This window comes from Adiantum capillus-veneris, chromosome 29, assembly GCF_014529385.1.
Source record: "Adiantum capillus-veneris isolate H3 chromosome 29, ASM1452938v2, whole genome shotgun sequence".
NCBI lineage: Eukaryota > Viridiplantae > Streptophyta > Polypodiopsida > Polypodiales > Pteridaceae > Adiantum > Adiantum capillus-veneris.
Genome location: NC_140959.1, coordinates 55,452,062 through 55,467,249, shown reverse-complemented (window position 1 = coordinate 55,467,249; position 15,188 = coordinate 55,452,062).

The window sequence follows — 15,188 nt, the reverse complement described above, 5'->3', positions numbered from 1 at the left end:
AATAAATATACCTCAATAAAAACAAATGAGGACCCTCCTCATTTGATTCCCTATATTTTCATATATTTATTTTTGTGTATACAACTAACACTATTCTAGATTCCATGAATTAATTATCTACTAATCTATTTTTTTCCCATTATATCCATATATTATATTTGTGCATAATCCAAAACCTAGCATGTTTTCAAACCTCTAGAAATCTATTAGGTCATGCTCTCATGCAAGGAGGGGCTCACCTTTGGGGCCTTATACAAATTAAACAAAAGCGGGGCCACTGAAGACTTTTTTGTGAAGAAAAATAGGTATTTTGGTGGGATTTTTTATATCTATCTCCACTCTAAATTTGAAGAGGTGACTCATAGAAAAAATGTAGACCAAGAGCTAAATAATCACCTCAAAAATTTTGATAATTTTTGAAGCTACCACCGGTGAAATAGGAGTTTTTTGTGGACCCAGTCTACCCACTTTTCTCACAAAGTAACCCATAGTCTTTTCTCACCTCCTTTCCTACTTCCACACACACACATAGACGAGAAAGAACTTAAGTATTTATTTTTATGCATCTAAATTCTCATTGGACCTCTTTAAAGATTATCCAATAGGATTCAAACACATCATGAGGGCTACATGTGGAGAATTTTTTGAACATGTGTCTTTTATGCTTTTTAAGTCATTTGGACGTTTGACTTGAATACTTCAAGCACTTAGTCAATCAAGCATGGAAAGTTGATACCTCTTGAGAGTTTATCTTTGAATTGAACACTTCAAGAACCTTAGTCATTTTAAGCATAAAAATCACCTAAAGATTTGGGCAAGGTTCCCACAAACATTTTAAACACTTTAGTTAGCAAGCCGACAAGCACCTCATATTTGGGTAGGATTCCCACCTCAAGGTCAGCCCTCGCTTGCCAAAGGTCAAAGAACTTTTTAACACTAAATTTTGGAGGTCTTTAATGAAGCTAACCCTAAGGTCTTTTAAGCTCCATTAGATGCACGTTGCTCTTTGATAGACTACCTCCTTTTGGACCCCTATTGAGATGTAACCATCTCTCCTCTTGGTCCCTTACTGAGGTAAATCTAGAAGCACTTATAACACATTGCTCTTTGGTAAACTATCTCCTTTTGGACCCCTATTGAGATGCAACCATTTCTCCTTTTGGTCCCCTGTTGAAATAGGTCTAGAAGCGCATATCTATATCCTAACTCTTGATCCCTTTTATCTTCCCATATTAAGTGATCAGTTTAATATGAGAAAATCATTTGGTCAAGTTAGATATTATATTTTATGACATTACCTCTCTCTTGAAATCATAGTCGTCCTCGACTTTGAGGTAGAGAAGATAAAGCCTAGTCATTAGTCCATGATTCTTAGCGGGTAGAGGACCCCTTTTTACCCTACGACATCATTCACGAATGGATGACTAATCCATTTGGTGCTCGAGAGACTTAGCTGCCGCAAGCATGTCTGCTCTTTAGTCCATATCATACTTCCAAAGTAGAGTGACAAGTTCTAGTTGGTATTTGGGAGACGTCGTCATCACAAACATGATCTTAAGCAGTCCATGAGCACGTAACGTTCTTCCTTGTTAAGTCATGCAATGGTCCTGCTATTTGAGAAAATTTTGCTATGAGGCGTCTATAGTATGCACACATACCAATAAAGCTTCTTAGCTCATGTAGATTCCTTGGATTAGGCCATGCTTTTATTACCTCCAACTTTGATGGATCCATACGGATACCATCTTTAGAGATAATGTGACCTGAATATTGAATCTCTTGTAGAAAAAAATTACTTTTCTTTTGATTAATGAAAAGCTTATTCTCTCTTACAACTTGAAAGATTACCTCGAGGTGTCACTTGTACACCTCAAGAGAATTTGAGTGGCTTGAAGATTTTTGTCCATCATGAGTTTGAATGCGGCTGGAGCATTTGTCAGGCCAAAACTTGTAACTTATCAAATAGATCTTCTAGCCGTGACACGAGAGATATTTTTTTTCAATAGTGATCCTATTTAGTGCTCTATAGTCGACACACATGTGATTTGTGTCATCTTTCTTTTGCACTAAAAGTATTGCTAAATAGAATGGAGAGAAGCTAGGCCTCACCATCTCTTTTTCCGCCAATTCATGCACTTGCCTCATGATCTCCTCTTGGTGAGCTTGTGAAACTCAATAAGGAGGTTTATTAGGCGATGAGCTTCCTAGTAGAAGCTCTATTCCCTGGTCATAATCCCCTCGCTTTGAAGGTAGCTCACTAGCGATAACCATGTCCTTGCACCCCACACTTAAAGCACTTATGGTCCTTGCAAAAAGCTTCAAGCTCTTCATGCAAGAGTTTGTTTTTACCTTTGTAAACTCCCTTCTCCTTGGACCTATTGTTGTTGTTGTTGTTGTAGGAAGTGCCTTGGGAAGAATTTTGGGCATTGGTTTTCCCCTTTACATCATTTCTGTCTTTGTTTTCCATGGGTTTGACATTCCATCTAGCCCCTTATTGGAAATTGATGTGGGAAGCAACCATGGTGTGGTAGATTACTTTGGTGATAGAACCAGGCCGTTGGGAGTTGACATACTCGGCCATTTATTCAGGTAATCTCGCACAAAGTTATTGCTTTTTCTTCGCGAAGTCTATCTTTTGGAAGACAGTAGCCTTGAGATGTAAATCCCAAAACTTGTCCACATATTTGTGAATAGACTCATTGAACAGTAGCTTCAAACTTTGCCATTCAGTGAGCACTTTGTCCTTAGCATCACTTGCAAGGAATTACTTCATTATGGAAACTCGTAGAGTTTTCCATGTCTTTGGGGCTTCGTTGTTCCCACGAAGGCTAGCCCACCATTGACGAGTAGATTTTTGAAAGTGCATAGCTACATGGTGTATCTTGGAGGACTCCGTGAAGCCCTTGTATCCAAAGGCCGCATCAAATTGTTGGATGAAGAAAAATACTTTGTCGATGGCACCAAAGGTGCCATCATAGGTGAGAAATGAGATACTCTTTCCTCCCTCTTTGAATTTCTTGAGCTTTTGGGACCTTCGCCATGCAGGGTAAGTTTTGCGATGTTCTCCCCTCTTGTATTCTCTAGGAAAATAGTTATAGCTTTCATCAGAGGAGGAGGAAGGTGAAGAAGAAGTAGAAGAGGGCAACCTCTTTTGTGCCTTTTTCTTCCTTTGTTTTCTCTCTTTCCTTTTGGAATGGCGAGGAGAAGGACTATGGATTGACCGTTTCCTCTTGGGAGGAGTTGGCGACAGACTAGACCATCATCTTCGTGGAGCCACATCTTCAAAGTAACTTAGGGACTCCTCCTCTCTTATAGGAGAGAGTCTTCTTTTGGGACTCCCATCAAGAGGCCTCCTAAACTCTCTCTCCTCTTGGAGAGAAAGGGAAATCCCATAAGCACGAAGTTGTTGGGTAACTTCAGCTTGCAAAATAGGGTTGCCCATAGCTTGATGCAACCTAGTAACCCACCTCAAGGTCAGCCCTAGCTTGCCTAAGGTCAAAGGACTTTTTAACACTAAATTTTGAAGGTCTTTAATTAAGATAACCCTAAGATCTTTTAAGCTCCATTAGATGCACGTTGCTCTTTGATAGACTACCTCCTTTTGGACCCCTATTGAGATGTAACCATCTCTCCTCTTGGTCCCTTCCTGAGGTAAATCTAGAAGCATTTATTGATAGACTACCTCCTTTTGGACCCCTATTGAGATGTAACCATCTCTGCTCTTGGTAAATCTTTGATAGACTACCTCCTTTTGGACCCCTATCGAGATGTAACCATCTCTCCTCTTGGTCCCTTGCTGAGGTAAATCTAGAAGCACTTATTGCAAATTGCTCTTTGGTAGACCGTCTTCTATTGGACCCCTATTGAGATGCAACCATTTCTCCTTTTGGTCCCCTATTGAGATAGGTTTAGAAGCACATATCTATATCCTAACTCTTGTTCCCCTTTTATCTTCCCATATTATGTGATCACTTTAATATGAGATAATCATTTGGTAAAGTTAGATATTAGATTTTATGACATTGCAAACATGAAGCCTAAAGATCGAATCACTAGCGAGGATGAGAATAGGCAAGGGGAAGGTGCAACGGACAAGAAGGGGGTGGAAGAACCTAAAGGGGTAGGGGAAGAGGCCAAGCAGGGGGTGGAAGCCAAGAAGGGGGATGAGGGAGAGGCAGAGAAGGGGCTGTAATCCAAGAAGGGGGATCAAGGGGAGGCCAAGATGGGGTAGATGCCAAGGAGGGGAGAGTGGTAGATGATGCCAAGAAAGGGGAAGGGGAATAGGCCAGGAAGGGGGAGGAGGCAAAAGAGCGAAAGGCAGGCAATGCGAAGAACAGGGATGAGACCGAGGATGCCAAGGAGGAAGTGGCAACAGAGGATGCCAAGGAGGAAGCGATAGCAAAGGATGCAAAAGTGGATATCACTAATGGAGGTGTGGATCCAACGGTTGGTGATGCTGTATATAATTTGACAGGTGATTATTCTTATTTGGCAACCCTGTCAAAGCTGTTTTGTGCAAAGAAAGAAGCACAACCACGCCTATGGCCAGTTGTCTCGTGCATGCAAATTGTAGCCCTTCTGACCTGCTTATGTATTTTTCACAATGTGCTTTTAATTTTCTCGAATCAATTCAACTTTTGGCCTTTGTTTTTCAACTCTTGTTCTCTCTAAGGTATTTTGGTGTATTCAACTTGTAACTATGTTCCAATGTTACTATTCATTTCCAAAGTAAGTATTGCACAATTTAGTACCAAATTGGTACTCTTGAGTACAAAATTTGGCACTTTTTGGTGCCATACCAATTCTCTTTTTTTTATATGATGATTGCACTCTTTGTTTGTAGTGTCTATTTTCCTCCACTCATTCGGAATGTTGGTATTGTAGTAAAATCTTGGTGGCTAGATGAGCCACCGGCAAACACAATGTTTGCAGCTGATATGGCTGTTAAACTTGGGCACTTAATTTTGCTTGATCTCAATGGGGTGTTATTGATAAGATGCATCGAGCATCCAAAAGGTCTTTGGGTTTTGGACAATGTTAACCCTCACGGCTCACGGACACCCTATCACCTACGACGGACGTTGTATTATTTACTTGGTAGAGTCAGGTACTGGGCTTGTCGGTCCAATAGGAAAAGGGTAGAGTGATCACTGATGAGAGGCGCACTCTAACTGGAACATTCAAGGGTTAGTTGGCTAAGCATGGGCGCCCAAGTGTGAATGGGACGAGCTCATATAAAAGTCAACTAAAGCTAAAATTCATTCATTCTCTCATTTGTGAAATTGAAGAGTGCTCTTGCTCCATCTTCTTCTTCTTCTTCATCTCTTTGTGTGTGAGAGAGAGAGAGTAAGAGAGGGAGAGAGAGGGAGTGTGTGGGCGATCGAGCATTACGAAGGCACAACGGCGGAGAAGCGGTTGAGCGCGGCACGACTGCAGCTTCTACTACATCACGGCGACGAATCCACCATGAAGGCAAGCGTAGAGCGGTGAGTGACACACCCTTTGCTCTCTTGAGCTGGCTAACATTCGTCTAGTTGTGTGCTTGGAGCCATTTGTGGCTCGCACGCAGTGTATCCGCAAGTTTCTTGCATTGACATGTGCGACATACACGCACATTTTTGGCGCCGCTGCCGGGGAATGCCATAGACTAAGCTTGAATGACACTCTGTGCTTCTTTTGTGGTGCAATTTCAATGGTAGGAAAGGTAAGGAAGGAGGGTGTGTGTCTTGAGAAGAAGGATTTGGTGTTGTACTGTGTATTTTTTTTTTTATTCTCTGTGTATTAAGGTTGTTAGTTTTCTTTGTTAATGGAGTTTTCAAAGGTACTGTGTTTATTCTCTGTGTATTAAGGTTGTTAGTTTTCTGTGTACAGTAAGTAGGAAGTAGATCTAAGAGAGCTAATAGAGTGTGTTAGTGTGTAACAGTAGATGTACTAGTGGTTAGTAGGTAGGTAGAGTGTGTGTGTGTGCTGCGCGCAGGCCGCGGTAACCTTATCCCTTTTTTTTAAAAAAAAATCTTTATTTTTTTTTTTTGAAAAATTTTAAAGGTAGGACCGGGATCGGGAATATCTCCCAAATCCATGCCCAGACCCAAGTCCAAGCTCACGCTCAGGCTTAGTCATCTATCGCCTTTTAAAATTACGAATTTTAGCTTCACACGTAGCTAAAAATCGATTTCTTGAGGACCAACGGAGCTTCAGGTGACCGAACGTTGTGCTGTAAAGCACACCGTGACCCTCTAAGTGATACGCTTGTCTTGAGCTATCACTAATCAAAAAAATCAAACATTAAAAACGTAAAAAACAGGAGTGAAAACGGATGCTTAGAAAAGTAAGTGGTTAACCTTCGAGGTTATTCGAGGTTATTCACCGACGCTTGTAGGGTGCAAAAGGCACATGCATCTACGCTCTGGTCATGTGCTAGAGACGGAGCAACTAGAGAGAATTTCGACTTACGCGAGTTCTCAATATCCACCTACTTTAGGTTTCGGGCCCTCAACGGGGACCCAAGGTAGTACAAACCAAGACCCGAACATAGCGGCTAGTGACTCTTCCTCTGACTACGACGTCATGGAGGGTTTCCCAATGCCTAATCCTGATAGCTCAAGCCAAGACGTGCATGCCATGGACCCACGGTCCGGGCCGAGCGTGCTTAGCCGCTTGAAGGAAACCTTTAGTAGAGCCACTTGCTCCGAACATGGACCTAATGATGTAAATGATGGGGGTGGGAAAGTAAATTCTCCATTCGTGACCAACGTAGACCCTATGCCCTTAGAGAATGTGCATGTGAATACTTCATTCACTACACCTCCTGACTCTTCAGAGTTATTTCCCTCCGAGGTTATACTACCTGATGGTAGAAGCCTTGCCGAAGTGCAAGACGTTGAGCGGTATATCCTTGCAGCGAGGGAAAACAAAATTGAGAGCTTACGCAAGGCAGAGCAATGAAGAGAGCTAAAATCAAAAGCCCCTATGTCACTATCCTTGCTAAGAGAGCAATCGAGTGCTCCTCACTTAGGAACCCCTAAGGGCCAACCCCTAGAAAGCAACATTGCATCTAGCTCAAAGGACACCCCTAGAACCTCAATCCTAGATGGAGTATTCCTAAATGAGAACTGGGAGTACGAACTACAAATGAAAACTCTAACCGACCTATACAGAGGTCACATCTATCACGTGGGTTGGTTAGATGTCCTACAATCCACAACGGGTGCTACTAGCGTGGAGGATCAACAACAAAGAGTTTGTGAGGTCATCCATAGGGTTATTGAGTTAGAGAGACAGAACCAGGGGATCCACATGCCCTTAACGGCTCAAGCTTTCGATCGATCTATTGCTGAGAATATGCGAAACACACCTGATAGAGAGCCTAGAAGTAAGGCAGTACAAATAGCCAAGCTCACACAAAAATTTAGTGGAGACGGGGATTTGCGAAAGCATATCGAAGTGTTTGAACAAATATATGATTCTCTAGGAGAACACAATGACTTGCACAAGAGTAATGCTTTAAGCCTAACCTTAAGTGGGAAGGCACGGGATTGGTATAGAACCCTAAGGGTGGAAGAAAAAACGATTTACCCTACTCTTAGGAGACTATTTTTGAAAGAATACATACGAGAGGGAGTGCTTTGGGGTGTAGCTTCTCAGCTCCAGAAGGCCAAACGAGAGGAAGGAGAGTCGGTGAGAGACTTTATTAGTCGCTTGAAACATTTAAATTCTCGTTGTAATCCAAATGAGCGCTTCAATAATAATCAATTGCTTTATAGATTCATTACGGGGCTACGACATGAGGATATCTACAATGGCCTAGTCATTAGAGGTATCACCACTTGGGAAGCAATCACCACCAATGTGATCCAATTGGAAAATAATTTAATGATTCAAGGAGAAAGAGTGTCTGTTGAGCCTAAATCTTTTAGCTCGCAAGCATCAGGGCATCAACCAATGACTCTAAAGCCTATTGCTAAGGAGCCAAAGATATCTGAGATGACTTTAGCAGATCTCACCAAGGCTATTCAAGAGAGTCTTAGAGGCAATCGTGCTCCCCAAAACAATCACATGTATCCAAAAAGGGAGCAGGGGAGCAGCAATGGTGCTCAATATGCTATGGTCCGCATAGTACCACTGAATGCCCTACTTTTAGAGTGAAATTCAATGGGAATTGCAATGCCTGTGGGAGGTATGGTCATCAAGCTAAGGATTGCATAGTATTCAAGCTAAGGATTGCATAGTATTCAAGCCCGCAATGGCCAATAGACCAACCTTAGCATGGACAGACACACCTCGAGTGCCTGCATTGATGCCGGCCCCACCTCTTGAACAAACGTCACAACACATGGTCCCTAGGGCCCAAAATGTTGTTCAAACAACACCCTTACCACCTCCAGTGCTAGGACCGTACCCACCACATCCGAGAATCACTTCTGTGAATCAAGAGGGCTGTGAGTCATCTATTGCTTGTTTGGAAGGCTATGAGGAAGATATAGACCCTAATATTGCTTATGGGATGGATGCGCTTGAAGAAAGTCCACAATACTACATGGAGGACTATTGGGGACAAGTCAAACCTGTCTATCAAGTAGCTGCTCTTGCTACAAGAGGCCAAAATATCAATTACACTTCCAAGAGACCACCTCTTCAATGCTATGAGTATGGAGGTCCACATCGTGTAGCCGAGTGTCCTATTAGGCTACAAAAGAACGCCACACTAATGCAAACCAATCAAGCGAGCACGCCTACAATGCCAATACTCATGTGTAATCGATGTGGCATAGATCATTTGATTGCCCAATGTCCGAATAATCCAAATGCGCCGAAGATCACGCCATTAAACTTGATTGAGGTTACCGAGCAGCCATCACAAAGTACACTTGTGGTACCAGTGAACGTACTCACACGATCGATGCTCCAAAATCAAAATTATATTCATGAAGAAAGAGACACAGCATCAATTTCCCAATCTCAGAAGAAGAAGAAAACACGAAGGAAGAGATCGCAAAAAGCAGCGAAGTCAAACCTTAGTTCAAAGACCAACATAGGAACTGGTGACGACCCCGTATATATGAACGACGCTGAAGAGGATTCTGATTGAGGTGAAACCATAGAGAACAAAATGACCACTAGGAAAGAAACTAACAAGAAAGATTTTCATGAGCCACAATGGCCAGGATCCAAGAAAAAGATAGGAACTTATCCAAACCCTACAGAGGAGATCGTGCGAGTCAAGCAATTAAGGAGTTTCGTAGAACATACCCAAAGGGATCTAGAGCCAGCACCTAGGAATATCCAGATTACAGACACAATGTTTCCTACGCAACAACAACCTCAGAAAGTCCATAGACCCTTAGCCATACCTAGTGTCATCCAAGAAGAAAGTGACTTAAAGTCATGGGAAAGTGGGCCTACTCACTTCTTGTTGGAAAGAATGTTTACAGAGGGACTACCTGACCCTATCAAAGAAATGGAGATCCCATCTTCCCCACGTCAAGGGACTGAAGCCCAAAAGGTGGCGTTAAATATTGGCAAATTGATGGATTCCATGGCTTCCGAAGTTAGAACCACCATCATGTCCAAACTATATGGAGACCTTGAGCTATTCTTAGCTCTTCGAGCTTTCCTCAATGGAGAAGTGAAGGTCAGGCTACCACAATTTGCAAAGATGGATGGAGCTAGGGAGATGCCAATCGAGGAGGAACACTTAGATCTACAACCTAATCTAGATGAGAACCCTGTTGAAGAAATATCTCTTAACAAGTTGGGACAATACTGTGAGAGAGATGAATCCAATGCAACCATACCAATCACTACCAAGGGATTAACTGTGAAGGGAATCCTTGATGGTGGCGCTGGGGTTAGCATTGTGACTAAAAGTTGCTGGGAAACTATGGGAAGACCACACCTTGTGACCACAACCATAGTAGTAAAGACGGCCAATGGGTCTATTGTTAAACCTATTGGGATGCTAGAAGATCTGACGATCAAGGTCTTCGGACATAAAATACGAATTACCTTCATTGTTATGGATTTCTCAAAGCACACTATGGCATCTGAGATGATCTTAGGACGTCCTTTTATGAGGGACGCAAAAATGGTGCATGACTGGTCTAAAAACCATGTCTACTTGCAGTTCCAAGATTCTGTTATTCGAGTAGATCTTGTAATTGGTCGAGCACATCCTCTAGGAAACAGGTTTATAATTGATCATAGATCTGACACCACAGTTCACTCGGCCATATTGCAGTATTGTTACACGTGTAAAGCAGACACTGATGTTGGGGAAGATTCTCCTTATATGGATGTACTACCTAGGATGACTGAGTCGAACAATGTGGATTGGGTCCACCTAGCAGCAACCATAGACACTTGGGGAAACAAGGGGACGACCAGGGTAACACCTGACGGGGATGAAATGCCTGTACCCTTAAATATGCTACAAGCAATGCATATAGCTTATGACAAGACTCATCCTAATATAACAAAGAAAACATACAAGTGGGTCCTTAAAGCTTCTTTAGCGACCATAGCTAGTGCTAAAAAACAAAAGCGTTGTAAGAAACGTCCCGCTCGCTCCAAGAAATGTAAGGAAACGTGGTGTTGGATTCCTAAACGACTATTGGAAGTCCAAGGCTACTATCAAGGAAATGATGAAATCTGGGTGCCAAAACGTAGATTGTGTTCTTACCTGCCACCTGACCCATGTGAGCCCAATCCCGTAGCTCCAAAACGAATCAACGATCGCGGAAAGAAAAAAATCACAGAATGCTACACACCCGTTCCAGAGCTACTTTGGGTACCGAAGAAAGAACGATTTTTTCCACCTAGCTCAGGAAGGGGGGAGTCCCATGAAGCTTCTAGCTCCTCATGTAATGCATCCATAGAGGTAAAAGCTTCTTCACAGCCGCCACCTACAAGTAGTGGACCTCCATGAAGCTACAAAGCAATCCACGCCTCCCAGTGTTCAAGAATCACCTGATGACCCACTTCAAGTTCGATCCTGGGAGAGTACCTTACCACCCTTGCAACTCGATGAGGCACCTAAGGTAATAGAAAACTACTGGCAAAAATCCTCACCTATTACCAACTGGAACAATTGGTTTCAAATGGTGACGAGCTCATTTCAAACAGTATGATCTACCCAAGGAAGAGGGGAGTGTTTGTTGACATCCATCATTCACTTGCTTCCCTCTCAACCTTCCTCCCTGACCTCTCAATCTCCCAATCTTAGGGAATGTATATATAAAGACTTATACTCACAAAAAAACAAAAATAATAAAGAGCAAGAACAATTAGCAAACGAGTATGCACAATAAAAGTCAAAATATTGACCAGACCTACACATTCACATCCGGTACAATGAAACAGAAACCAAGGTCATCAAACACCTTTGATCCTCATCACTCAAGTGATGGAGGGTAGGTAAAATTAGCACGATAGGAGTGTTTATGTTATAGAGGTTAGTGATTAGCAAAGTTCTTTTTCCCACTGATGTGCCTCCTAGAGGTATTCTTGTGTTTCATAGTGTGTACAGGAACATGTTGCTGTGGTTAGGATTTGGACCTTCATGGAATCTTTCTCTCATCCACTTTTCAAATCAAGTGCGATCGTCAACACAAACAGGTGTTTCTTGTCTATTAGCAAGGCCCCTTATCTTTTTTTCATCCATGTTTGTCTGCTTTAATTGTGATTGGTGGCTTAATATTCACCGCTTTTGCTTAGTATCAAACTTTAAATTCAATGTAATTTTTTGTCATAATCACTTGTCTAGGTGTAAAAATCAAGCAGTCCGACTAAGCTACTTTGACCAAGCTAGGTGTTAGAGATCTTCTCTTAATACCATGGGGAATGCCTTCCTAATGATCAATGGTTACTTAGGTTCTTAATCCGATTTAGGCAGCATTGTGTGAAATGTACTAGGGCTTTCTAGTGGGCTTAGACCCTATTGACCTTTATCTTAAGTATGATAAAGGGAGTTTCCTAGTGTGATGAGCTTGGGGAGGACAACAATGTTACAGTGACCCCCCAAAGCTACAAAATTAAAATGATCAAAATAAACCAAAAAAAAAAAAAACGAAGTGCCACAATGTAAAATCTTAAGCTGGAAGAGAAATCTCAGCTTGATCTGGTACTTCACTCACATGTATCGCCTATGGTACTAGAGCCCTAGAGGTTCCCAGTGTGGGTGCTTTTCTTTGAGAAGCAAAAAACCCCGGACATACAAAATAAGCACACACATCAAATTTGAATCAATGTGAAAAGACTTTGGGGGGTCAAAAAGAAAAGGTAATCAGTTAGGCGATGATTTCATGAGAAATTCCTTTTATCGCAGCTTAACTACAAGGTCTTCTAGGTATAGCCTCTAGTCAGCCCTCGAACATGAAATACTTGGCTCTCATGATTAAACAACATAATTAACCAGAGAAAATTAAGAAGCTTACCCATGGTATTAATAGTCGATCTTTAGTGCCTTTCGACCGTTAAATTAGCGACCCCGTATTTGTTTAATTTTTTATTTTTACAATTGTTTTTGCGTTTGATTATATTGCAATTTAATGTTTATTGCTGACAAATGGTTTAAATTCTGTTACCAATCAAATTGTCTGCCTACAACTGCATATGCTTTTTAATTGCTTATGAGAATGCAATTACTGCGCCAATGTTGTTTGATTTTGCAGTGACTAAAGGAGGCTAAGGACATTCATCTCAAAAGCTCTTCCACATCGGCGAACGCGCTTCAACTCAATAGCTTCCGAGGACGGAATCTACATCAGGAAGGGGGGCATGTTAATCATCATGACTCACAGACACCCTATCACCTACGACGGACGTTGTATGATTTACTTGGTAGAGTCAGGTACCGGGCTTGTCATTCCAATAGGAAAAGGGTAGAGTGATCGCCGATGAGAGGCTCACTCTAACTGGAACATTCAAGAGTTTGTTGGCTAAGCATGAGCGCACAAGTGTGAATGGGACGAGCTCATATAAAAGTTAACTAAACCTAAAATTCATTCATTCTGTCATTTGTGCAATTGAAGAGTGCTCTTGCTCCATCTTCTTCTTCTTCTTCTTCTTCTTCATCTCTTTGTGTGTGAGAGAGAGAGAGAGAGAGTGAGAGAGGAAGAGAGAGGGAGTGTGTGGGTGATCGAGCATTATGAAGGCATGACGGGGGCGAAGCGGTTGAGCACGGCACGACTGCAGCTTCTTCTTCATCATGGCGAGGAATCCACCACGAAGGCGAGCGTAGAGCGGTGAGTGACACACCCTTTGCTCTCTTGAGCTTGCTAAGATTCGTCTAGTTGTGTGCTTGGAGCATTTGTGGCTCGCACGCAGTGTATCAGCAAGTTCCTTGCATTGACACGTGAGACATACGCGCACAGACAAGAAGCTCCAACCACGGATCGCCAATGTCTATAGCTCACTAATTTGTCTTGTAAGGCCAGATGCTGACATTCATACTAACGTTTAAAAAGAAAGCCAAGATAATTTTGTGGTCCTACTATAAAAGGAATAAATTGATAGATATGTTGAACGCTTGCTTCCCCCAGCATGTGAGGCACAACTATTTTGCACGTAACTCATGTGAGCCTTGAGTGTGAGTCAAAGATTAAGTTATGCATACTTCTAACCTCATTTTTGGCATGGTAGATGTACTCTCCCAATAAGACTGTGAGACTTGGTGGTAGAGTATGGAAGAGGTGCTGCACATGCCCAAAGATGTGGGTGACAAGCTTGTTTTCTTGAAGTACCTACAAACAGTGTGGGAATGGCACCCGCATTTTGATGCTAGCAACACAATTTTGATGGATGATTGTAGATACAAGTTGCTCAAAAATAACTATGAGAATTGTCTTGCAATCAAATCATACTACCATGTGATGGTAGAATACCCTTTTTGCTTTGTGGGCCTCATTTTTTCGTGGTTGCTCGGATGGATACGTGATCAGTACCTTGCAAGAACCCAATCTTTGACATAGAAGATGATATTTATCGGTATGTTGCTAGTTACTTCATACAAATGGAGGGTTACTCTTACAAATTTGATCCCCCTAACCTAGGAGATTCTTGAACTGTTGTACTTGGTGAAATTTTGTATCATGTCACATAATATATAATCAAAACCCCCTTTTTATGTACACTGTCTTGGGATCTTGATCTCTAGTGTCTTTTCTTGTGTTGTCTAGTTGTTTGTAGTCTAAACGCATATTTTTTGAAATCTTGACATTGGTGTGAATACAATGGTAAAAATGTACAAAATTTGGTGCTAGAATAGTACCAAACTTGGTGCTATCCAGTACCAAATGTTCTTAAGAATTTGGCATTGTTTGTAGATCATGACTGGAGATGTTTGATCCAATAGGCTATATGTATTAGCTTTTCCTTCAACTTGGCCATAATAGAAGCCTTCAACAACCTTCCTACCTCTAACAATCTTGTTATGCCACTTATCCTTTTGTGCTCTCACCATCTGGTACAATAGTTTTGTGCATTTGATAAGGAAGAAGTCCCCTTTAGCCTCGGCTGCTTTGACTGCAAAGTTATCCCCAATGGATAACATTCTACATAACATTTCACGGCATCCTTCATACAATGGCAGGATATAAACTTGGCTCATCAGCATGGAATTTGAATATCCATCATCCTCTTCGTCATCCCTTCCTGTATTTAGAGACTCTATGTAATGCAATTGGCCTATTTAACTTGAGAGTAGCGGAAATTAATGAGAGTACTTTTGAGAAATGACTTTGTGAGCATAGCGGGTGAACATAATTGAAGATAGCAACATAATCATAGCAATTAGTTAGCTTGGCATGAACAATACTTTTGCAAGAGAGAGAATTTAGAGAACATGACAACAATTGAGGACCGGATTTATGTGGAGCTGGTCCCCCCTCCAATAGGCATTTGTATTATGATTTCTCCCATTAAGAGAGACTTGTTACAATAAAATCTTTGTGTTCCTTGTGACCTAGGTGATGCAATGAAGATGGAAAGCTTCATGCATCACAAGCATAACATAAACTTGAAGAAAGCTTTAACTATCCCAAGCCTCAGTCCCAAGACCTCAAACACCTTCGAAGGTGGAGAGAGCTAGCAGGGAATGAGGGTGGGGAAGAGGAAGAAGAAACATTTCATAGGAGAAAGAATTAGTTCCTCGCATATCATAACTCTTGTTGCTAGTATACATAATAGCATAG